The 25,675-nt window shown below is 40.0% G+C and overlaps 1 protein-coding gene across 2 annotated transcripts in view; it reads right to left on the bottom strand.

Annotated features, from left to right (window-relative positions):
* The window catches only part of TEX2 (testis expressed 2), a 104,316-nt gene extending 86,363 nt beyond the window's left edge, over positions 1-17,953 (bottom strand). The window contains exon 1 of one of the 2 annotated variants that reach the window (XM_026678749.2): positions 17,720-17,953. The gene's annotated coding sequence lies outside the window, so the exon portion shown is untranslated. The remainder of the gene's footprint in view (positions 1-17,719) is intronic. The other variant, XM_026678747.2, reaches the window with a different exon arrangement.
* Between the last annotated feature and the right edge of the window lie 7,722 nt (positions 17,954-25,675).

The raw sequence follows: 25,675 nt of genomic DNA, 5'->3' as shown, positions 1-25,675 counted from the left end.
ATTTCCCCTTTTTGGCTAGCAAGATATGAAAAGGTAGAAAGCTCAACAGAGGACATAGTTAAATGAGAAGCTTGCTTTATATTTTCAATGCCAGAATTATCCAGAAACTAAGCACATGATGCACTCTTTCTACAGAGCTTTGTAACTAAAGCAACGGTTAAATAACTCTAATGCAGAGACAAAAGGCAGCACCAGGATTTTGCAGCAGGGCATGTTTAAGCTAAATGAAACATAGATTCATTAGCAATTACTATATTGATTAAAAAGAAACTAATGTCAAAATAATTCCTATTTAAACGTGCATACAGTACTTTGCCTTGGAGTAAAAAAGAACAGAAAACCGCAACAGGTTTCTACCATGAATAAGTTGTTAGTTGCATTAAAGAGAGTTAAAAAAAACAAGGCAAACTGCTATGTACTATCTCCATTTTCAAGGCAAATTTAAACATATGCACTATATTAGATTTTGTAGTCCACACCCACATCTCCTGGGCAATTCACACATGCACAGCCAAAGAAAACTAACTGAGATTGCTCCGTAGCAACCGCAACTGCTTGGCTTCTTGAGCACAACAGCCTAATCAGGAAGTAATTCAAAATAATTTCAGGCTAGTCAGGAGCTTTCAGCTTCATCCTAATTCATCTGGAGGAGAGAGAGAATCATGGTTTATTGGTCCATGTAAGATTGCCTTTGCATGTACTACTAAGAACGTTTAAACAGCATGTTGAACAAGACATAATGATTACATTTGTACTTCTTCCGAAACCATAAAGCAAAGTCCTTTGTAGTTTGGTGCAAGGTGTGATTTGGTAGGTCAGTAGCTAACGCCTTGATTATGTAATTCCTTCCAAGGTATCCTTGGTTCTTTCTAGTCCTCCATTGGAGCATGGAGCTAAGAATAATGATGTCAATGTTCTTCAAAGGGAATTTTACACAAAAATCAGGTATCAAGAACAATGCTCTGTCCAAACAAGACCTCAAAGTGCTTTTTACTTCTTGATGGCATTACTCCACAGGGAGGCTTTTTTTTTTTTTAATATATAGCAATTAGGGCTAATATAAGAAAATGCCAGTGGAAAAAAAACAGAACAAAAAGCACCAGAGTATAGCTGACAGCTCCAACTGCAGCCTTCCTTTCTTCAAACCGGATAATAGTAATCAATTAAAAAAGGTTTTGCAGATACAAAATTACATGCGTGCCACAAGGAAATCAAAGTTAAAGAGATGGGTTTAGCTCCTATTCTAATGATATCCACAAAGCCTTTAAAAATCAGGTTGCTTTCTCAGGCCTGGGAGTAGGTGCTTGAGGAGCCGCTACCTGTTGTATTTTATGTCATAGAGAGTAAATTTTGGCCAAATGCACAGGAATTTATTTTATTATAAATTCCGTATAGCACTGGCTCCCAGCCTTTTGGGCACCATGGACTGGTTCCATGGAGAGAGGTTTTTCTGTGGACCAGAGGGGGTATGGTTTCATGTGCTGCCTGCATCCTGGGGATGGAGCTTCGTTTGTTTGTGTGGCACGGTTTCTAGCGTGCCGTGGCCCGGTGCTGGACCATGGACTGGGGGTTGGGGACCCTTGCCATAGGGTGTTCTGGAGTTAGATGGTCTCCAAATCTAAGTTGAGGTTAGGGTTGAGAGATAAAACTAAACTTTTATAAACCAGATTAATCTATATAACACAGGGGTTCTCAAACTTGCAGTATCCCAACTGCAGCTCATGAAGTGGAATTTTAACCACCTTTCCACTCTTCCCGTGTAAGGTTGTGTAAAATATTGTGAACATCAATTGCTTATGAACCCCTGGAGAATCCCGACACAAAGTTTGAAAAATCTTGCCGTAACCTTGTTATTTCTGTTTCTGGTAATTTCATGTTAACTAACTTTTAAGAAGCATAACTTACAGGCAACCAAGTCCACTGCTTTCATAAATTATAATACAGTGTACACATTTCAGAAGCCAATTTTCCTTGGCAAAATCACTTACGAAGTTTATGTTCAGGTAAAAAAGTACAGCACATTTTCAACTGACAATATGAGTCACAGCATGAATTAATGCCACTGACTTCAGATGCAAACACTTCTAAATACTTCCAAGCCACGGAAGCAGAGCAGGGAAGGGGGAAGGGAGAGCTCTCACAAAACCTTTCTCAAACTTTTAGGAAGATGAAACTTTAGAAAAAGAGAAATATACACTGGTAATACTGACTTATCAAGTGACACCTCCCTCAAATGAAAAATGAACCATACATTCTTAACCAATTAATTTAGGATTTGATATATAAAGTAGCACTGTGAAGCAACCAATAAAAAACAAAGTCTGAAGATTTCAGGGGCATGCCCATGCAGTTCCCTGTATTGTTTCCACCATTGAGATTTCCTCATATCTTTCATTCAAATATTAACCAGGTCCAACCTGGCATAGCTTTGAGTTCAACCCAAGGGTGGGCTTCAAAAATTTTAGCAAAAGGTTCTGTGCCCGGTTGCTCGATGGGCGTGGCCATGGTGGGCATGGCCTAGTTGGCCTCCTGCACCATAGCGCAGGGGGGGCGTTTTTGCCCTCCCCAGGCTCCGGAGGCTTTCCTGGAGCCTCCAGGAGGGCGAAAATGTCCTCCTCAAGCCTCCACTTATCTGCATCCAAAATGGGCCACATGGGGACTCCTGGGCGGGGTGGGTGAGGCCAGCCAGGAGTGAGATTTGGGGGGGGTTCTCTGAACTGCACAAAATCTTAGCTAGGGGCTCTTCCAAACCCCTGCGAACCTCCAGCAGTCCACCCTGGACCAACCATATTGTCATAGTATATCTTATCTGCTGAGACGAAGCACCATCATAAAGGGTGAGATGAAGTAATCACAAATACTGCATGAAAAACTGTAAACAGTATATTTCTTCACCTTATGCCACATGCCTAGTACTTTTCACTAGTTAGCAAACAGTCAGAAACAAGGTGAACTGAATATGGAAAGTTTGGAAACGCTTTGTAGATTCTAAGGAAGTACGTTTCATGTTCTAAACGTATACTTTTGAAAAGATAAATATAATTACAGTAATAAAGGTCCCAAACTGGTCTCTAATCTTTTGATCAAATCCATACCACCGCTTTAAGGCTAACAATGAAAGTATAGGAAAAGAGAGGCTCTAACTTTCAAAATGCAAAACTAACAATTATAACTGAACAGAAGACAAGTAAATTGATATGGCATACTTCTCTTATTATATGCAGAGAAGAGATACCTTATCGGGGATATGGGCGACATATAAATTTAATACCTAAATAAGATGTAGCATGGTTGCATTCTCAGGTTTTTATTTATCTTATGGAAAGTTAGTTCCCAAATGATGTTTTTCTTACATGTGTACGATTTATGAAGTATAAATTGTCTCTCTGATCCAGTTTGTACTAGAAATACTGAATATCCTGTAAAGAATAAACTGAAAACAAATAATGAACAGGTTTTATTCTTAATTGTTAAATGAATTTTTATGACTACTTTGTGCAGATATACTTTGTACAGATTAGGATGGGTGGGGATTATTCTTCTTGTGAGTGCAAACCTGCAGCAAAGTCCCCACATCTCAGAAGATACCCATGTGAAATCTTAAACACTCTAAAGCAATGTTTCTCATCTTAGCCGTTTTAAGATGTGTGGACTTCAACTCCCAGAATTCCCCCGCCAGCATTGGCTCAGGTTAAAAAGTGGCTGAGGAACAATGCTCTAAAAGCCTTTGATGCAGATTTCATTATCTAATCAGGTTTGTTCTGTCTAGGCAGAACATCTAAACTGCCTGGACCACTTTAGATTACAAATGTGGAATCTCACCTTTAATGAAAAATAGTTCAAGGCAAAAAGAATTAAGATCATTAAGAGGGGCCAAGCCAACAATAAAGTATTATTTTGTTTTATTTGTCAGGAAAGTTTTTAAAGGCTGTTTCCTTTACTCTCAATCTAAAGTAGCACAGTTAAGGTATGACTCAGGCTTTTAGTACTTTGGTCTAACTTCAGTAATCTTAGCAAAGCTAAGCAACTTGCTTGTTTCATGATTAAAATGAACTTACTTCCTGCTGTGGAGTAATGTTTTCAAGTTTCCTACAGGAGTAAATAATACTATAGAAGGTTTTTTTAAAAAAAACATGGAAGAAAGGAGAGAATTAAGCAACTCTGCTGAAACTACCCAGCCTGAATAATATCAGAGCATAACGGTTAAAAAAAATTGAAGGAGCCTTCAAAAGGACAACTTTAATGGCTCATGTGGACCATGTCCTTATTTTTTAAAAAGTTCAGTTAAAAGATGTTTTGATTTCTATTTCATATAATATTTTGTTTATGCTTATTCAAGAAAGGCAACTGTATGAAGTACAGGACAGACATTACACACAAGATGGCTGTATTCTCAGAATAGTCTATTTAAATTAGAACCACACTAAAAACATACATTTTCTGACAGATGTTTCTCAGATGTTTGTTCTACACTTGGAATTTTCAACAAACAAGGAATCATTTCTACAGCTTTCTTTCAACTTGGATACCATTTCATTATGTAGCCAATTATTAATAGAAGAGAATATTTGTAGCACAGGATTCAATTGTGGGGTTCTCAGTGTTCTCTGAGCTTGGTTGTTTACTTGCAGATGTAGGATGAAGTTACCTAGTTGGATAATGAAACGCCTGCAAGAAAACAACCAAGTTCAGAGAGCATCAAGGATCCCACAACCAATTAGCTATAGCAAATCATTTTGGATGTATAACTTTCGTTAGCATTAACTAACATGGCTAATGTCAAAAATTTATAGAAGATGTAGCACCAAACATGTGGAAGGCAACAAGTTACCTTTTCCTGATCAGCAGTTATATAAACCTTTCAGGCATGAATGGGGACTTTCAAGCTATTTTCAAAGGAACATTTCCTGCCCCCTCTGAATCCCTCCTATTTCTTTTGACCTCCAAAAGAGCTTATAAAAGCTTAGAGTCACACAGAGATCAACTTAACAGAAGAATCGGTGACAAATGACATGGTTATTTTCTAAGTCATGTAACGTACCTGAAACGCTGTTGTTTGATTGTAAACAAGGCTTCTATATTTTTATATTTGAGGCAATAAACAAGGACTTGCCTGTCTGTCTCTTCAAGGAGCAATAAGATGACCACGTCAATATTTAGAAGATGGCATACAAAATTGACATTTTCCCTCTGAAAGCTTCTTCTGCAAGACACATTTTGCAGTTCAATATTTTATGCTGGATCACTTCAGACCCTGTTTTAAGATTATAGCTACAATATTTCACAAGAAAGGAAGATGATTCATCCTCAAAAGGGAAAGGGGGTAACACACTTCTATGCAGAGAAACCAAATGCAGGACGAAATTGCCAAGAAAGCCAACTCAGTCCTAGGCTGCATCAACAGAACGATAGCATCAAGGAAGGGATAGCACCCATTCCATACTGTACTAGTGTGGTCACATTTTGAATACTGTGTCCAATTCTGGTTGTCACGATACAAAAAAAAAAATATGCTGAGGCCCTAGAAAGAGTGCAGAGAAGAGCAACAAAGATGATAAGGGGTCTGGAAGCTAAATCGTGTGATAAATAGCTAAGGAAACTAGCCATATTTAGCCTATGAAAGGAAGGCTTAATGGAGAAATGATACTTGAAGGACTGTCACAGGTCGATTTATTCTCCATAGCATCTATAGTAGGATAAGAAGTAATGGGTAGAAGCTCATTAGAGGGAGAGCTAACCTGGAAATAAGAAGGAATCATGGGAATGATTCATCAATGAAATAGCTTGCCTCCTGGGTCCTCCATCGTTGGAGGTTTTCAAGAAAAGACTGGAAATTCATTTGTCTGGGATGGTATAAGGCCACAGGTGGCACGCAGAGCCATTCGTGCTGGCACGCAAGCTGCAGGCAAACTTATCTCACTGCGCATGCACGCGCTTCACAACTGATTTTTGGCCGGTTTGAAGCCTTTTTCGGCTTCCCAGAGGCTTGAGAAAGGCTTCTGCAGGCTTTGCAGGCCCGTTTCATCACTTCCTGTTTTTCTGGAAATACCGGAAGTGAAACGGACCTAGTTTTCGGCCTGCAAAGCCTGCAGAAGCCTTCGTCAAGCCTCTGGCAGGCCGAAAAAGGCCTCAAACCGGCCGAAAATCAGCTGTGAGGCGCAGTGCAGGTAAGGTGGTGGCGAGGGGGTAGGGATTGCGCACGCATGCGTAGGGGGCATGCGGGGGTGCATTGCCTTCTGGCTGCTGGCACGCAAGCGTGCAAGTGTGTGCACAATTTTTGGCACAGGAGCCCAAAAAGGTTAGTCACCACTGGTATAAGGAGTCCTGCCTTGGGCAGGGATTCTACTAGACAATCTCTAAGGTCCTTTCCAGCCCTATGACTCTATCGCATGGAGTTCCATAAAATTTTACTAAGTAACGCTGAGAACGCAGCTGTGGAGCAGTATTATTTCAGGAAGTAAACATTGAAATGATGATTAAAGATGTGGAAGTATGGTTAATTACACTGCCTGTCTTGCTATGACCCTTTGATATAAATTCTACCGAACATACAGTCCCAACACATCTGAAGAGAGTCAATGCAGACCCCAGAAAGGAAAGCCTCCGGGTATACAAAGATTAGTACAGTGTCAATCATTCATATATTCACTAAGGCTGCCTTAAAACTTCCATGAGCTCCCAAGGGGCTCCATAATCTCCTGTAAGTCATTTGACTTAGTAAGAACATACAAGTGCATGTTTATTTCATCTAAAGGAATAAAACAGCAAAGCTCACCCCTTGGGAAAAGGTGAATGCTCTCACATATTATTTCCAGATTAATTCATATAATCAATATCTAATTTAATTTATATTAATGTATATATCAAGAGAAATTCCAGTTTGTATATCTGAAAAAATGATAATTCTAAATAATTATTTAGAATGTATTGGATTACATTGTGTGTAGAAAAAATGATTGTCCAAGAAGCACTTTGTTGGTGACATAATGAGGATACTTTAAAGCACGTTTTTAGTATGTGATTATACCACAGGTGTCAAACTCGATCGTGTCATGTGATGTATCCTGATGTTTTTTGCCTTTGCAGAACTGGGGTGGGTGTGGCCTGCACATGACGCATCTGGCCCGCAGGCCACCAGTTTAACAAGCCTGTACTATACTTAACATGTTTGGCAGAAAGTCATGAAATATAATATATATAAATATGATTGTGCAACAAAAGCTAATTTTTTTCAAAAGATAATATTCTCTTGAACTATACAATTAGACAATATAAATGGATTTTCCATGTGCTTACTATGGCTAAAAGACTGATATTGCAACAATGGGAAGATAAACCCATTCATACAATCCTGTACAATGCCGTTACCACACTAGGATTGGAACAACTAGTAACCAACAATACTAGACTTAACAACTGCCTCGATCTCATCTTCTGCAACAGTTTGAATTCAATTTATGGAATACAAATTAATGAACCCTTTTCCAACAGTGACCACAGCATGATTGACTTTTGTCTCAACATATGTCCTCACAAAAAATCAACATAACGACAGGATCCCCAATTATAACTTCAAAAAAGGCAACTATGATCTTATAGACAACGATCTCTCATCTCTTGATAGGCAAATTCTATTCACTGGATGCAATACTGTTGAAGACCACTACAACATATTTTTACTTGAAGTCAAAAGAGTCATCAAACTATATATAACAATAACAACTCCCAAAACCAGAAAAAACAAATTACTCATAACAATGAGGAAGCTCCAATGCAAAAAGAAATCCCTTTGGCGGAAAAACAACCTGGTCACGTTGCCAACTTTAAAAGCCGATACAAAAATTTATGCCACCAGATAAAGACTGAATATACAATTATCACACTAAACAAGAGGAAAACCTTCTATGCACCAATTCCACCCGTGCTTTCTACAATTTTGTAAAGACTCAAGGTCCATCCCACCTCTAAATGAACCAAATGGTAAAGACTGGAACAATGACACCATTAAAGCCAACCTCTTTAACACATTCTTTGGCTCAGTATTTGTAAACAGCAATGGATCATGCCCAATATTTCCTAGTCGAACCACAGACAACTACAATGATCTAATACATATCGATTTCATAGAAGACAATGTTGAAAAAGCACTACGCAATCTAAAACCATCTTTATCTATTGGACCGGATGGAGTTTGTGCTTACTTCTTAAAAAAACTATCCACTTCCATAGCCGAACCTCTAAGTATAATCTTTGAAAAATATTTCAGGACCAGCTCCTTGCCAAATCTATGGCCACTAGCCACAGTCATTCCCATCTTCAAAAAGGGAGACCCCAGCCTAGTTGAAAATTACAGACCAATCTCTTTATGCTGTGTCACCTATAAAGTTATGGAATCAATTATTAACCAATCCATTATCCTCCACTTGGAGACAAACAACCTACTCTCCAGTAAACAGTTTGGTTTCAGAATAAAACTGTCCTGTAACCTGCAACTCTTACACTGCAAAAATATATGGACTGCACAACTTGATCAGGGCAAAGCAATTGACGCAATTTACATAGACTTCTGTAAAGCCTTTGATTCAGTGGTACATGACAAACTACTCCTAAAACTAAGGTCTTATGGTATCTCTGGATACCTGCATAACTGGATAGAAGCATTCCTGTCAAACAGGCAACAAATGGTCAAAATTGGGAGCGTCCTATCAAATCCTGTACCTGTCAATAGTGGTGTCCCCCAAGGCAGTGTTCTAGGACCAACTCTCTTCATACTTTATATTAATGACCTCTGTGATTATATTAAGAGCAACTGCGTTCTTTTCGCTGACTATGTAACTTCGCTCACCACTGACAATGCTGACTATGTGACTTCGCTCACCACTGACAATGCTGCTTTTGAAGGGCAAAAAGACCTCGACTATGTGTCAGAATGGTCAAACAAATAGCAACTTCAAATATGAACAAATAAATGCTCTATCTTACATATTGGCAAAAAAAATAAAAAAATAAAAAATAAGCTGAATAGTCAAGACATTGTTGATGACAAAAACTTTGTCAAGGACCTTGGAGTACTCATCTCAAATGATCTAAGTGCTAGAGCCCACTGTAACTACATAGCCAAAAAAGCATTAAGAGTTGCTAACCTAATCCCACATAGCTTTGTCTCCAGTAATATCACTCTACTAACTAGAGCATATAAAACATTTGCTAGACCAATACTTGAATACAGCTCATCAGTCTGGAACCCGCATTACATATCTGATATTAGCACAATTGAGAAAGTCCAGAAATATTTTACGAGAAGAATCCTCCACTCCTCTACTCGTAGCAGAATACCTTATGCCACCAGACTTGAAATTTTAGACCTAGACAACCTAGAACTACGCCGCCTTCGGTTCAATCTAAATATAGTATATAAAATTATATATTGCAATGTCCTACCTATCAATGAATACTTCAGCTTCAACCAAAACAATACAAGAGCACTAAATAGATACAAACTAAAGATAAACCGCACCAAACTTGATTGCAGGAAATACGACTTCAGCAACAGAGTAGTCAATGTCTGGAATACTCTATCTGACTCTGTGATTTCTTCCCCAAACCCCAAAATCTTCAACATTAGACTGTCTACTATTAACCTCACCCCTTTCCTAAGAGGTCTGTAGGGGGCGTGCATAAGCGCACCAAAACGTGCCTACCGTCCCTCTCCTATTGTTTCTTTTTTTTTGTTATTCGTATCCATTTCATATATTTATAACCATGCTTATACTTATACCTGTTATCTAATAATTGTTTGACAAAATAAATAAATAAGTAAATAAATGGCACCATTCACTCAATGGACTGAAGATCTGATTACACTTGGCACCAATGAGTGGATTGTCTACGGACATAGAAGTGTGGACAAGTTTAATGAAATATGGAATTATTTTACACAAAAAAACCCTTGATTTGTCACCACAATTGGGACCAGAATTTCAGTTGCTAAGCGATGTGGTTGTTAAATCAGTTGTACCCAATTTTACAATATTTTTGTCACAGATTTTAAGCAAATCTGTGCACTTGTTAAGAGAACCATGTGGTTATTAAGCAAATGCACCTTCCCCCATGGACTTTGCTTGTTGGAAACTGGCTGAGAAGATCACAAATGGTGATCTCATGATTCTGGGATGCTACAATCATTGTAACTAGTAACATGCTAGTTGCCAAGTGCTCGAACTTTGATACGGGAGTTGCAACGACTGTACGTGTGAAGATCGTTCATCAGTTTTTCAACATTGTTGACCAGTTGTTAAACAAATGGCTATGAATCAAGGACTGCCTGTACAGTAGGTTAAAAAGAATGAGTGTTATTTAATTGTATTAGAAATACACACTCACACACACAATTTACATTACGTAAGTGTATATAGAATTCTAACTGTTAATTGATATATATATATATATATATTATATATATATATTGGTTATTTGTATTTATTTGCACTGCAATTAAATTGTTCTTTTTCTTGATTTTTTTTAAAAAAGCAATTAAAAATAAATTTTAAAAAAATGAAAAAAAAAAAAACATTCCAAACTGAGTGAGAAACAGTACTACTCCTTTCTCTACACAAGGGATTCCCAATCCCCAGGCCATGGACTGGCACCAGGCCATGGCATGCCAGCAACCGGGCCTCGCAAACAAGCAAATCCTCATCCACGGGATGCAGGCAGCATGCAAAACCATGCCCTCTTTCTCCATGGAACCGGTCCCTGGTGCCCAAAAAGTGGGGGGGCACTGCTCTATACCACTCACTATGGTTGGAAACAAGTCAGCTCCCATGCCTTTTTTTTTTTTTTAAACTGAAATTTTCTTCATTGCTTTTTAGAACTAAAATTTCTGACTATATGTATTCTAGTTATAAGAGTGCATATCCAGACATAGTTCTTAGGTGGAGTTATTATATTGTGACAGCAACTGTAAAAGAAAGTATACTTAAAAAAGCCATAAAGCTCAACATCGTTTGGTCCACTTTATAAAAATAAATCCATATGTATGCAGCACTTCGTTGTATTTTACTCTTTCATCTGCTCTTTCTGTGAGTGACGACTCAAATGAAATTGTTTGTATTCAAACTTTATATTAATGACTGGACATGCGGAGAAAGGAAGCTGGCTTTAAGACCAGTTATATCTGCTACATATCAAACAGAAACATTACCATTTTATTATCTGCTTTCAAAGAGTCACATTTATCCAAAATCTTTAACGTTCTCTTGAAGAGAAGAGGCACACCGAGTAACAAACAGGAACATATTCCATGTCAAATGTTTCTTGTCCAAAACAAGAAACTTATCATTTACATATCACATTCTGCATGTGGCAACTAAGTTGAAAAGTTACATGAAGCTGCAGAAAAATTTCATCCTCAGCATGTTATTAATAAAGTTAAAGAGCAGGAGACACAACAATAACACAATCAACAAGAACAGTGTAATCATCTTGAGCCACTCGGTTCAGCAGATAGCTTAGTTCCTCAAGGTCTTTTCAGAATCACATTAGTGTATTTGAAAACTACACAATCACAAAGTTAGTACTGAAGCAGAAACTGCTGAAGCAGAAACTGCTTTCAATCCATACAAATCTTGCCATCATAACTATAGGTAGGAAGCACAAAAAAAGTTCTATACAATGGTTCATTTCAACTGCACAGCAAAGGCATTCAGCAAGGCTGTGGTTTTTTCACCTGTTCAATCCTAAACTATATATATACTATTATTACTATGTAAACAACAGGTGTAGGAATAATTTACATATATTTGCACAGTTCAGGCACAAGCTGATTGATTGTAAGGCATACAAAAAGATGAGGGTTACAAAATTCTTAACAGAGAACTATTCTGGCGTCAGTAAGAAACAAATACAATATTCAAAAATGAATTACATCAATGCCACCAAATTGCAAGAAGCACTGTTGAATCTATTTTTTGTTATCATTGTTTTGGAGATACGTAATATATTTTGTCCTTAGAACAGGACTGAAGTGTCTGAATTTTGAATTTTTAAAAGGCAATTCTAACCTTACTGCAAACTGCAAAACAGGACCATTTCAAGGTCAGAACATTGTTTTAGTAAGGTCAAATAACTGTTTCAAAATTTAGTACACCTTTCATTGTTATGTAATGAAGTCATTATTGAAGTGAATGGAGGATAAGAGTTAATATTCTGGTTCTGCCAAGTCAAAAATAAAAATTTAATGTCAAGATCTTTCCCCAACAATGAAAACTCAGCCTTTTGCAAGATAATTGTTGTGTGGAGGAAGAAAGAAAGGGAGGTTTGCAAGGCTCTTCTTCCTATTACATTAAAAAATAATCATTAAAACCCCAATTTCAATGCAAATTTACCTCGAAACAAAATCATTACATTTTCTTTTCTTGAAAACGAGGGGAGGATTTTGTTATCAATTAATCTAGAAGGAAGCAGCAGTATACATTTATATTTTCAGGCACAGCAAGCAATATGTTTGACGCAAGCAAGCTAACCAGCACCCTGTAATCAAATTACTGGAAATCGTAATGCTTCTTTTTCAGCCCTTACTCCAGTCATACATCTAAACTCAGTTGATGGAAACAAAAATCTATGTTCTCTATGCTTAACTAGTCTCAAAGAGATCAAAGATACTGATGTGCATCATATTTTCATAACGTATTGTTTAGCTCGGACAAAGCCACAACACAGGATGTGCAACACCTGCAAACTGAAAGTAAGTCACTTTCATTCTTACTACACTCAACAGCTTTACACAAATATGCACCTGTTGCAGCTTTACTTTTGATTTTTTATTCTACTCAGGTTATGATATTTGCCAAGAAATTAATCTTACTGTATTATTATGGAAAGGTGCATTTCTAGAAATGCATAGGCTTGAATGGTGTCTGGAGCATAGATCACTTCTTTGTATTTTTGCTGCTAAACAAGCAGCTGATGCCCAAGAAACATGACATAATCAGAAATGCTGGCTGTTCTTGCTATGTCGTAAGGCCTTCTTCCTGCAGGGCTGGGCTGAGGAGAAAATTTGAACAGGGACAGCCTAGATGGCTTTACAGAGAGTATTCTGGATGAATGTGTGGATGGATGGATGGATGGATGGATGGATGGATGGATAGAAAAAGGAGTATGCAAAGGGATATAGAGCAGTCTAATCTATTTTTCTCCATCATGCATCTTGGGATACAGTTTGACCAAGAAAATTCTATTCTCATAGGAAAGTAACCCACTCACAAATGTCACTGCCCTGGTATTCTCCTGTAAGTGTCTCCACTCCTGACAACAACACAGTATTTTTCTCCAGCCATAATAACTACAGTCTTGATCCAGGCTGGGTTCACACAAAATGCAAAGCTGAAATGTGATTGGTTAGTCTGCAGCTCAGTCTGCTGTGTAAATCCAATCAGACTGGCTACTTTGGTTCAGCTCAATATGAGTCGATATGCTGAGCTTTATACTTACCTTTATACAGTATTTTGGGCATTGTTGCAAAGATCAAATAATAGTGGGATCTTTTTGAGAACTCTAAAATGGGGGGGGGGTTCTTCAACAAATTTCCAATATTTATCTGCAACAGTTCTACAAAGTAAGTTGAGCCACAGAAACCTCCCTCTGAGTTTTCATGGCAGAGGGTGAACTTCAATCTACGTTCTTCTAGTTGTAGTCCCAAGTCTTCGTTGCATCAAGTCTTCAAGTCATCTCTGACCCATTGTGACCCCATGGACAACTTTCCTCCAGTCTTTACCATGACACAATATATTTCACCAAAAGACAACTAGTTCTTACAAAACAGAACTGAGCATGCTTTATCACATCAAAATAAACCAATTTGGCTATTTTGAAAGTTCTTGGAAAGATCTTCCAGTGTCAGATTACAAGAATAATACCTGAAACCCAAAGCAAGTTCAACGTAGACATAATTCATAAATCCTAAGCCATAAAATAGCTGTTTAGTTTTGGTTGTTGTATAACCAAAACTAAAATTTATAAGTAATAGTTTGTGGACCACAAACTCAGTCTGTCGTGGTCTGTTCAGTATATCCTATTCAAATGAACCATGCTTTAGAACTCAACATTTTGTTTTTTGTAAATCTAGCCACATGTGTTATACTAAACCATGGCTTGGTTTCAAACAGATTCACAAAGTACACATGTAATTTGCTTGGTTGAGATTCAGTTTGTTTTGCAAATTCAGACATTGGTTTAAAAAAATGGATTATAGTTTATTGTTGGATAAATCCAGCAAGCTGTGGTTTATTTAATAATCCATAATTGAACAACCCAGACTTAGCATATTATGTGAACACATCCTTAGTTATCTTATCCCAAAAGAGACATCAGTCCCAATGAAAGGGAGTTTGTATTCCACCAAAAACAATCCATATCACATGTTGGTTTAGCAATGTATAATTGCAAAACTCTAATCTTATGCAGAGTAATGCACATTTAAATACACTGAAATAATTATTTTAAACATTCCTTAAATGCTTCAGGAGAGATCCAGGTTGGTGGAGTGGATAAGGCACCAGACTAGAAACCAAGAGACTATGAATTCAAGTCCTGCTTCGATATGAAACCTGCTAGGTGACCTTGAGCCAGTCACTCTCTCTCAGCCCTAAGAAAACAGGGAAGAGCAAATCACTTCTGAAAAAACTTGCCAAGAAGCCTGCAGGGGCTTGTTCAGCCAGTAGCCAGGGGTCAGCACTGATCCTAAGACACAAAAATAAATAAATGCTCCAGGAGGCTCTGGTTACAAGGCTCCATGAAAGTTAACATTCAAGCAAAGGTTACAGTTGATTGTGCAAGTCTAAATCTGATTTCTACAACATTTCTTGTACAGCAGAAAGTAGCTGAAAGGCAGACATAATAATGGAATTTGGGAAATTGTTCAAGAGCAGATTGTCTTACTAATGTTGTGGAAATGTTAGTTTTAATTCATTATTATTAACCAAATTTTGAAGATACAATGTTTCCTAATTGCCGTGCTCTTGTAAAAGAATCTCAACCTGAATTTACAGCTGTAAGAAATCAATCATTATGAAACTGCCTACTTGCTGTAAAAAGCGTTCTGATAAATGCTAGAGCATTTAAATGCTTTACCGTTTAATAAATTAATAAATAAATTTAATAAATGGTAAAGCATTCAGAAAAATGTATATTCTGAAATGCATATTCAAATAATAATTTGGAGAAATTAATTTGATCTTCTGGTTTTTCTCATGGAAGTTAAACATCTGGCATAGCCATGGGGGGCTGGGGGGAAGCAAACATCCAAGAAAAAAAATCTTGCCTTTTAGCTGTCTTTATCAGTTATCTTCCTCCACAACACTTCAAACTTGGTAGCATCCCATCTTCTTCTGACACCTTAAGATTTCAGAAGATCACACCCTAAGCTCATTTAGAAGTTACTCTATCCTTCTGGTCTAACTCAACTCCAGCTGCCTGCATGGACATACCCATACAATCTTCTTGGCAACACTGTGGAAGGTATTTTCTACTGCCCTCTTCCTTTTTAAACAGCTTTGGGGTTTCCTAGTGGTCTCCAATCTAGATCCACCACTGTTTTAACCTTTCCAAAGTCAATCCAAGTCAGCTAAATACTATGTCTAATGTGACATTTAAGCCAGAGCTAATCAGAAAACTTTCTAATGGTTGTAAAACCTGAACAGATCAGGATCTGACTCAAATTTCAAGAGCAGTGAGATTGGAGAATTGCCTTAAGATCTTCACAACCTCTTTAAAAGAGTTTACCTTCTGAACACCACTTTGGTTTAAAAACAACAACACAGAACTACTTACCACTCACTGGTAACCCAGATCAATTTAATACAGTGCACAAACTGTGCTCTTCTTGTAGCTGAAAGGCCCCAGACTATTTGCCTGTAAATTTCAACTACAGCAGAATCCAATATAAAAATAAATTCCTCCCTTGAGAGTCTCACTATGAAAACCACTTTTCTTATCCCCAAAGAATGAGCCAGTCAGCAAGTCCCCTTCTTAGAAAAAACAAACATGTGGCAATTGAGTCAAATACAGTACCAATCTGTGCAGTACCAAGTCTGCCAAAAGCCATTCTCCTCCACCAACAGCTTAATTTCTCATATTGAGATATTAGTTTCACCCAAAATTTACTACTGCTGTCCATTGTGTTCTAATAGATGACAGTCCCTTACTAGGGATTTGGGGAGGGGGGGCATCATGGGGAGAACCAGATAACGAAAACTGCTTTTCTAGATTTGTTAGTCAGAGAAGATATTACCAGATTCCTGTACTTAAATAGCAATAGCACTTATATACTGCTCCACAGTGCTTTACAGCCCTAAGTGGTTTATAGAGTCAGCCTTTTGCCCCAGCAATCTGGGTCCTCGTTTTATTGACCTCAAAAGGATGGAAGACCGAGTCAAACTTGAGCCAGTCAGGATGGAACTCCTGGCTGTGGGCAGAATTAACAGGCATCTTTTAACAAAGCTTTTCTAGAGAAACCCATGTTCTAACCTCTTCAGCCAAGAGTCCTCTAATGCTCTGTTTAGAGAGCTCCATTTATAAAAAAAAGAAGCATCTCTTTACTCAAACAACCTCCCGCCAGCTGAAACCCCAATCCCAAATCACAGATTTCCTTCTGTGAAAGGTGTCACAACTCCACCTTTCTTACATTGGCTACTTCCTAACATATGATGCATGGTGGCAGCTAGGTTACTCCATATTGGGAGGCAGAGGGGAAGGAGATGGGGGGGGGAGAGGGAGGGAGAGAGAGAGGAACAGAAAGAGAAAGAGAGAAAAGGCGGAAGAGGAAGGGAGGGAGGGAGAGAAAAGAGAGAAATGGAAGGAGCGGGAGAAAGAGGGAAAAAGAGAAATAGAGAGGGAGGGAGGGAGAGAGAAGCGGAGGAGGAGAAGCACATAGCACGCCACGTTCTTTCTTAAGCCTGCAAAAACTGAAGAGGGGAGGAAAAAAAGTTCCAGGGTTAAAAGAGCTGCCGGGATTTAAGTTTCTCAGCAATGTAAACAACAAGCAGCCTGCTCGAAAGTCGGCCCAAAGTCTCCCCTGGAAGTCTCAAGCATCTCGCCTGGAAGGGGCCATTCTAGAAGCTCAGACCGGCTTCAAGTGTCTCTCCCCCAAATCCCGAGGCGAGGAAGGTGCATCTTCCTCCTCCTCCTCCTCCTCTCAAGCCGCCAGGGATCGGCGCTCTTCTCATGCTCAGAGGCACGCGCTCCCTCGCCCCGCCGCCTAGACAAAAAGTCCCGAGGGCGCGGAAGAGCTTTGCTCCCGGAATTCGATCCCGGCTGTCAAGCGCGATTCTGCAACTCACCGGCTTCGCCGCCAACCGCGCCCCGGCCAAGCCCCCCACCCCCACCAAACACACACCCTACGCAGACCCGTCCACGGATGCCAAACCTCTGGGCTCACCTAGGCTCTCCTTCGCCGCCTGCCATGTGGACTGCCCGGAGAGGCTGGCGGGCTGGCTCCCTTGCCCGGGCAACCTTAGGCCCAGACAGACTCCGCTGCCTCCGAGGCCGAAGGTCTCCTCCTCCTGCCAGCAGCCAGAGAGAGAGGGGAGGCGGGAGGGAGCGAGGGAGGCGGCCGGTTCGTGGAGCCTCTCAGCCCGGGCTCCTTGCTGCCGCGACTGCACCAGGCGGCTGCAGTTGCCCTGTCAAAAGGCTGGCGGCCAAGGGAGGGCAGCGTCGGGCTTACCTCACCTGCGGTAACTCATGGCATGGCATAAGGCAGCCCAGGCGAGCGGCGTGGCGTGGCGAGCGCCGGGGGCTTCTTCTTCCTCGCAGCCCAGGTCGGTCCCCAGGCTCGCCCTGTCTCGTCACGGCCAGCGCGAGCCAGGCAGCAGCGCGAGGGAGACGCGCGACGGGGACCCGGCAGAAGCGCCTTAGCCGGCCCCGCCCGCCGGTGGGCGGGACTGCTGGAGGCACCGCCCCCTCCCCCCCCGCCCCCGGTGAAAAGCGCAAGAGTGAGGCGGGCGGGCGGGGGGAGAGAATTCCGAGGAGGGACGGAGTTCTTAGCCCGGGAATCTGTGGAGAAGGTCCCGAATCGGCACGGAGTTCACGCGGATCCCGCTCGCGCATTCCCTCTTAACGCTTTAGCAAACTGGAAGGACAGGGTGGTACCTCAGGCCTAGCGGGCGAGTCAACTTTTCAGGGTATGCTTAATGTTCGCGGGTGTTTGTGTATGTGTGTACACACCCACACGCCTTCCTGCTGTCCGTAGTAGTTAAGCCTGCATAGCTGGATGGGCAGGCAGACACAAACTCAAAAGGGTTTTTGTAGGCATGTGCTGAGTAAGGCAATAGTGTTAAGGAATCTCAATTACACACGACAGGTAGTCCTCGACTTACAACAGTTCATTGAGTGACAGTTCAAAGTCACCAGGGCACTGAAAAAAGAGGCTCATGACCATTTTTTTCAGAGTTAGGACCTTTGCAGCTTTCCCATGATCATGTGATCAGAATTCAAATGCGTGGCAGCTGGTTCATACTTACGACAGTTGCTGTGTCCCAAGATCATGTGATCACCTTTTGCAACCTTCTGTCAAGCAAAGTTATTGGGGAAGCCAGGGATACTAACTTACCAACGGCAGTGATTCACTGTTGCAAGAAAGGTTGTAAAAAGGGGCAAACCTCGCTTAACAAATATTTCACTTAAGAGAAATTTTGGGCTCAATTGTGGTCATAAGTCAAGGACTACCTATAAGGAAGTAGGGTTTATAGACTTTTTATAAAACTTTTTCTGATACTTCGGCCAGGAAATAGGGATTAGAGGGTAGGTCATGAATGGATGCTTCAACCAAGTTTCCTTACCATTTTTTTTCCTACCACAGAATGGTCAAATTCACACATTTTAAATCCTAATGTAGATCGTGGACTTGGAATTTAGCATGATGTGTTATTTCAACTGACTTTCCTCCACATGCTTGGCTGAAAAGTGATTGGTTAAATTGCGGTTCGGTTTTATGCAAGCCTATCCACTCTAGTATGTCACCGATAAGTTATGGTTCATTCTGTAAAGACTAGTGTGCTGCTGTGTGAACAGTGTCATTGCAGCTCAGGATTAAAGGTGAATTAAGAGCCTTTTTCAACAAATCAGTTAAGAATTCTGGCTACAAGTGCTGTGTTAGTTGCTCCTACTAAGGTTGTGTTTAGTAGCATAGCATCAATTTTAATTACAAATAATTACTGCAAAGGCTTCTTAAATATCTTCTGCCTTATTAAGTGGGATAAATTTTTAAATGATCATATGATCATCACTTGACTCTAAACTTAGCAAATGTTTAAGTATTGCAGGATACATTATTTGTATTGTTATTACTAACATCATCTAAATGCTTTATTCTTTCTCATAGACAAATGTAGTCCCAGCTACCAATTTATAATCTATACCAGGGATGTCATTCATCCACTGATACTAAACAACTCCCAGCAGCCCTGCCAAAATGCTCAATGATAAAATGATAAATGCTTGGTGTTGTATTCAATAACATATGGAAAACAGCAGGTTCCCTATTCTAAAAGAGTGAAGAAATATATATACAACATTTCCCCATTTTACTATAACTCCTACATATTCTTCATGTAACAACTTTACGTTTGGTATAATTACATAATTATTTGGTATAATTACATAAATAAATTTTGAGGATGCCAACTTTTTAAAAGTCTCTTTTGAAAATAAAAGATAAAAATACTCTTTCCTATGGCAGAGAGGAAGGTAAGGTTTACCATGAGGCTGCAAAGATATCCTATCTTGTCTTTTCCTTAGCTGGAGATATCTGAGATAATCAGTAGATGGCAGCAAAAAGCAGGTTTTTTTTTCCTTCTATGCTATTGCTGCCATCCAGTGGTATTCTGGGTACATGCAATCAAGATACTAGAAACCTTCAGCTGCCTATAAACAAGCATCCTGTCACTTTCCACTTTTTCCCTCATCAACCAAAAATTGACAGGAGAGAGCTGATTGACGAACAAAATAGAAACATTGTCTGCATTTATAGTGTAAGCCAAGCCATAATACTGTTTCTCTGTGGCTTCTTGTGTTCTGTGAACTCAGCTGTTGGTATTTAATGTATGGCCTTAGCTGAAACTGTAATATTTTTTAAAAAAAAGAAATCATGGTTAAAGCTAAACATATTGTGTAACCCGGTTTATTGCCTTCTTATAGTTTTCCTTACCAGTTTAACTAAACAACCTTGGGATTTATAGATCATCTCCCATCCAAATACTAATTAGGTCTCACTCTGTTTAGTTTCTTTCTCTTTTCATTTACTTAAACAATATTAATGGTTCTGCTTAGTTTCCAAGCCCAGAGGGAGTCAGCCACATGCCACTACACAATTACTAGCTTGGGTCAGGGCAGCTAGTAGCAAATCAGTGACTGAGCCTTGAGTCCAGGCTCATTTAAAAATTTGTTAGACATAAAATTGCTCCTGAAGTTGCATATCATTTAGTTAGAGCAGTTACAGAATACCTATATATAACCATTACATACATAAACACACACATATCTGCTTATCATTTTATATATATAGTCAGTTGTAGCTGCTCTGACTAATAGATTTCTGCCCACATGGATTGAGCAAACTGCATTATCCCATATGCTGCAGCTGTGTGAATGCCAATCTATCAATTGCCATTGAAAATAGGTTCTGTACAATGTTCCTTCCTTGTCTCTCTGATTTAAAAATATTTGGAGGAGAAAACGAGAAAGTATCTTGTTTCCAATACAAAATGAAAAGCTATCCAAAATTCTGATTGAGTGGATCTTGTGATAATTGGGAAATCTCACCTCTCCACTGAAGTAAAGGAAGAAGAATTGAATATTTCTGTAAAAAAGTTTTTATAAATACATAATTGCATAAGCATTTTAGGTATCTCATATGTTTGTAACTAAATGTTTGCATGGGACAATCATGGTATTAGAGGTCATCTACCCATCTACAATTGTGGGGAAAGGGGGAATCTGTGGTAGAAGCTGGACTTTCCCAAAGGTGCTTTTTTTCAAGAGGCAACAGGACCTTCTGGTTTTTCTCTGAAGACATTTCACTTCTCATCCAAGGCGCTTCTTCAGCTCTGAAGTTGATGCACCAAGTAACACTTCTGTGATGATGATTCAGAGCTGAAGGAGCTTCTTGGATGAGAAGCAAAACGTCTTCAAAGAAAAACCAGAAAGTCCAATTGCCTCTTGAAAAAAAGCATCTTTGGGACAACCATGACCTGGATGACTGAGAATCTCCATAGACACCACGCTGAACTTTCATTCAGCATTTTAGAACATTTGACCAAAACATCACAGCATCTTATTCCCCAACATAGTGTGCACTAATGAGCATCCATGTGCCTAATACACGGGTGTCAAACTTGATCATGCTGCATGACGTATTGAGACATATCGCACTGTTTTTTGCCTTTGCGGAGCTGGGGTGGGCATGGCCCTGCGCACGACATATCTGGCCTGTGGGCCGCCAATTTAACACCTGTGACCTAATAGGACTTTTGATGCATGCCAGCTGACTGTCCAGCCTGATGTTTTATTATATTCTTAAATAATAATCCTCGACCTATGACCGGTTGCTTAACCACCTTTTGAAGTTACAACAGCTCAAAACTACTTATGACCCATTTCGGAAGTTATGATAGCCACACACCTCTGGAGTCACTTGATCACATTTTCAGTGGTTGGCAACCAGCTCACTTTCATGGCCATTGACATCATCCCATGGTCACATGACTGCAATTTGCAATGGTTTTTACCAGTTTCTGTGTTTATTTTCAGCTTCTGAAAAAATATACCCACTGGGGAAAATTGATTTGCCTAACAACTATGGTATTCACTTTAATGACCGACATAAAAAATGTCAAAGAACCAGGTCTGGTCATGTGATGCTTCAACTTACAATCACAAGTCTGTAGGAAACGTGGAGGGAAATCTCACTGTACATACACAGACCTTCTTGTCTGATGATTAAAATCTTGTGAATCCCTCAGCAAGAATGGAGGACTGGGAAGGGCAAGGAGGAAAGCAGATTGAAGCAGAAACTGAGGTGGGAAAACAGATTGAAAAGTGGAGGCCCATTAGCGTTAGGAGAGCATGAGAACCTTGGCTCAATATTGTAAAGACCATCAGTTGGAGATAAAACTAAAATTAGGGTGTTTTGCAAAAGAACCTGGAACATCAATAAGATGCACAAGTTAAATCCCTAGGTTGATATTTCATGCCTCGGGTAGTCAAAGGGCACATGGAACAATGCTGGATTCACAGCACAGAAAACCCCAGCAGTCATTTTTGGGCTTCAATAAAGGAAATTTTTCATAGCTTAGGGTTGAAATGAGAGGTCCTTGGTGCTCTCTGAGCTTGGTTGTTTTCTTACAGATGTTTTTCTACCCAAACTAGGTAACATCAGTAACTAGCACAGGTGATGTTACCTAGTTTGGGTAATGAAATGTCTGCAAGAAAATAGCTAAGTTCAGAGAGCAACAAGAACACCTCATTTTGGGTTTTACTGGAGAAAAAGGACATGATCTTCCAGCAACTCTAATATTGCATTGCTCTCTGCTGGCCTTTAGACATATTAAAGTTTAAGGAAATAAAATGTGGAGGAAAGCAGGGTGTGGGAATCTCATCCAGAGAAAGAGATCTATTGCTTTATAGCAGGGGTGTCAAACTCGCGGCGTCATGGCAGTGTCATGTGACATATCGGGACTTTTTTCTCCTTTACTAAACTGGGTGGGGGTGGGGCCAGCACGTGATGCATCTGGCACACAGGCCATGAGTTTGACACTCCTACTTTATAGGAATGTTCTGCTGGAATGATGAAGAGTACAATAATGTCACTATTCTGCAAAGCCTCCTTGCAAAGGAGAAAGAAGAGGCTGCATAGTAATGCTCTTGCTTGCTGCTGTCCTATTTCAGTGTTAAAAATTAAGTGATAGATGCATTAGTCACTATTTACATCTGTGTTCAAGTGGAACTGCTAACACTTTTCTGCCATTGAGAGGCCATGGAGATTTTTGCAGCTCAGAAAAAAAATAGCCTTAGGAAATGTCAACTGGATTCCAGCATTTGTACAGTAGAGAAGATCTTTTATTCTTAGGATTCTTCCTCATGTAACTGTTGTATGAACATTCCACGGTAGCCACTTCTTTATGCCACATCTTCATGACACTGCCTTAGTCTTATCACCAGCTCACACACAAAACAGCTTTAGTCCTCTTTCAGTTTTAAAGTAGCGTTTCCCTTTCCTCACCACACAATTTTTGCCATGGATAAAATCTGGCATGCTTCACCAATGGGATAGTTGGGATGTACTCAGTTCCTACTAGCAACTGCATGGTAATATGTAGAAGTCCCATCCCTTCTGGTCCCCAAGAACCAGATGACCTAGGCCTCTGGTTGTTTTGCAGAAGTATTTCCCTATGTACTACTGCATATGTCTCAAACTTGCCATGTCACATTGCCGTCACATGACATTTCATGATGTTTTTTTCCATTCACAGAGCTGGGGTGGGCATGGCCTGCATGTGACGCAGGCCACCAGTTTGACACATCTAACTAGTGTCTCACCAGTATGTTCTGTTGGGTGGTTAAATTGTACAAGGGGTCTTACAAAACATGGATTTTAGCACTCTTTGGAAAGAGCAATGGACCTGTGCAGCACAGATCATCTCCTTCACACACAAGAGGCCCTGGGACTGTGTCCAGCATAACTCTGGTCCAGAACAGTTTGGAAGACTGCCTGCTTGCTATCCCAGCAACAGTTGCCTCCCCCAGAAGCTCCTGGTCAGTCCATTTATTTACTTAAAATATTTGTATGGCCACATGTCTAATACACCTCTAGGTGGCCCACAACCCAATAACTGTAAAAGCCAATAACTGTAAAAGCCAATAACTGTAAAAGCATAACCATAAAACAATAAAAGAAGCAAACAAAAATCCAACATTTTAGGTTGACCCACAGACATTTCAAATTAATTCCTATTCTATTCCATTCCATTCCATTCCATTCCACGCCACGCCACTCCACGCCACTTCACTCCTATCCCATCCCATCCCATCCCAGTGCCCTGCTAAAAGGCCAAGTTTTCCAAAAGGCCAAAAGGCTGGGGTGGGGAGAGCTGCCAGATCACTGGGCCAGGAGAGTGTTCCATAAGGTAGGGGCAGCCACAGAAAAGGTGCACTTCTGGGGTCCCGCTAGTTGATAGGATTTCAGGGAAGGGATGTGGAGCTTTCCTACTCTATCTAATCTAGTAGGACGAGCAGATTTTTTTAGGGAGAAATGGTCCTACAAATAACCAGATCTTCTGCCATGTAGGGCCATGACAATGGCAAGCAACCCTCACAGCTATAGGTAAATTGAGGCAGTGAGCTTGCACAATACTCCTTACAAGTCATGAGTTGGTACTTAAAGTTATTATTATAACTTGGAGTAACTTAATTTGGGGTGTGCCCAACATTTTGCAGTATATATGGTTTGATGACCAGTGTGTGTGCCCACATGTGCACAAACACAGGTGAGGCCTCATATCTGGGTTGCCTCAAATCCAGACAGCCACTAGATTTTAAAATTTTTCTGCAGGTCTGCTGTTATCTAGTGGAGGAGCTCCCAATCCCAGGTCTGTGGATCGGCAGGGGTCCGTGTCATGCCAGCAATCGGGCTGCTCACACAAGTGAAACCCCATTCGTAGAATGCAGGCAGCATGCAAAACCACGCCCACTCCGGTCCACAGAAAAACCTTTCTCCAGGGAACCAGTCCCTGGTGCCCAAAAGGTTGCAGGACGGTGGTCTAGTGCTGGTCCAGCTTAGAAATGGTAGCACTATGGTAGTAAATCATGGTTAATGCCATATTGTGATGTGCAGGCCCAGCCAATTGTGATTTGGAAAGAAACCATGACCATTGCATAAACCCGAGGACAATGTTGTCAATTAGAAAACAAGTTTTGCTTCCCAGCCTTAAACCTACTACCTCAACTTTGTTCCTGGCAGAGTCTAAGAAGAAGAAAAGTATCAGAGGCTGAGAAGATATTTTATGCAAAGTTGTTTCCTGTTCAGTTCTTATTTATTGGAACAATTACAAATATTTAACAGAGGAGGCTTCTGTTCCTGCACCTTTTGGTTCAAATTCAAAATAACATTTGTACAGCAGATATAAGATCTGTTATACTGTGCAAAAGATTGCTCAAGAATTACCCAATCCAGAATCATTGTCGTTATTTCATACTTCTTTTTTACAGTTTAAAATCCACTGTTTTATTTTAATGCACATCCTGTGATTTCTCTGTTGCCAATATTATAAAAGATCTTCAGCTATAAACAATATTATTTATGACCTGTACAAATCAGCTGGATAATTATGGAATCCTATAGAAATAACTCTCATTTAGCACTGCCTCATTTAGAACCTGTTTAGTTACGATAGTGAAAAAAAAGTAATCTTGCGACTAATCCTTGCATTTACAAACTTTGCAGGTCTGCAAAGCAAAGGAAAAATGAAGTAAGATCAGAAGCACAGTTGCAGTTTCACTCAGTGACCATTTTGCTTAATAACTGAATTGCTGGTCCCAATTGTGGTCATAAATATGGACTATCTTTACACATTCACTTATGATCTTCTCCAGACTGGTGTATTTAGCATGTACATTGGATTGCGAG

This window comes from Notechis scutatus, chromosome 2, assembly GCF_049901735.1.
Source record: "Notechis scutatus isolate UNSWTSFEM ecotype Mainland chromosome 2, rNotScu1.2, whole genome shotgun sequence".
Lineage (NCBI taxonomy): Eukaryota > Metazoa > Chordata > Lepidosauria > Squamata > Elapidae > Notechis > Notechis scutatus.
The sequence above is the reverse complement of the archived record's forward strand: the minus strand, read 5'-3'. Positions and strand labels throughout refer to the sequence as shown.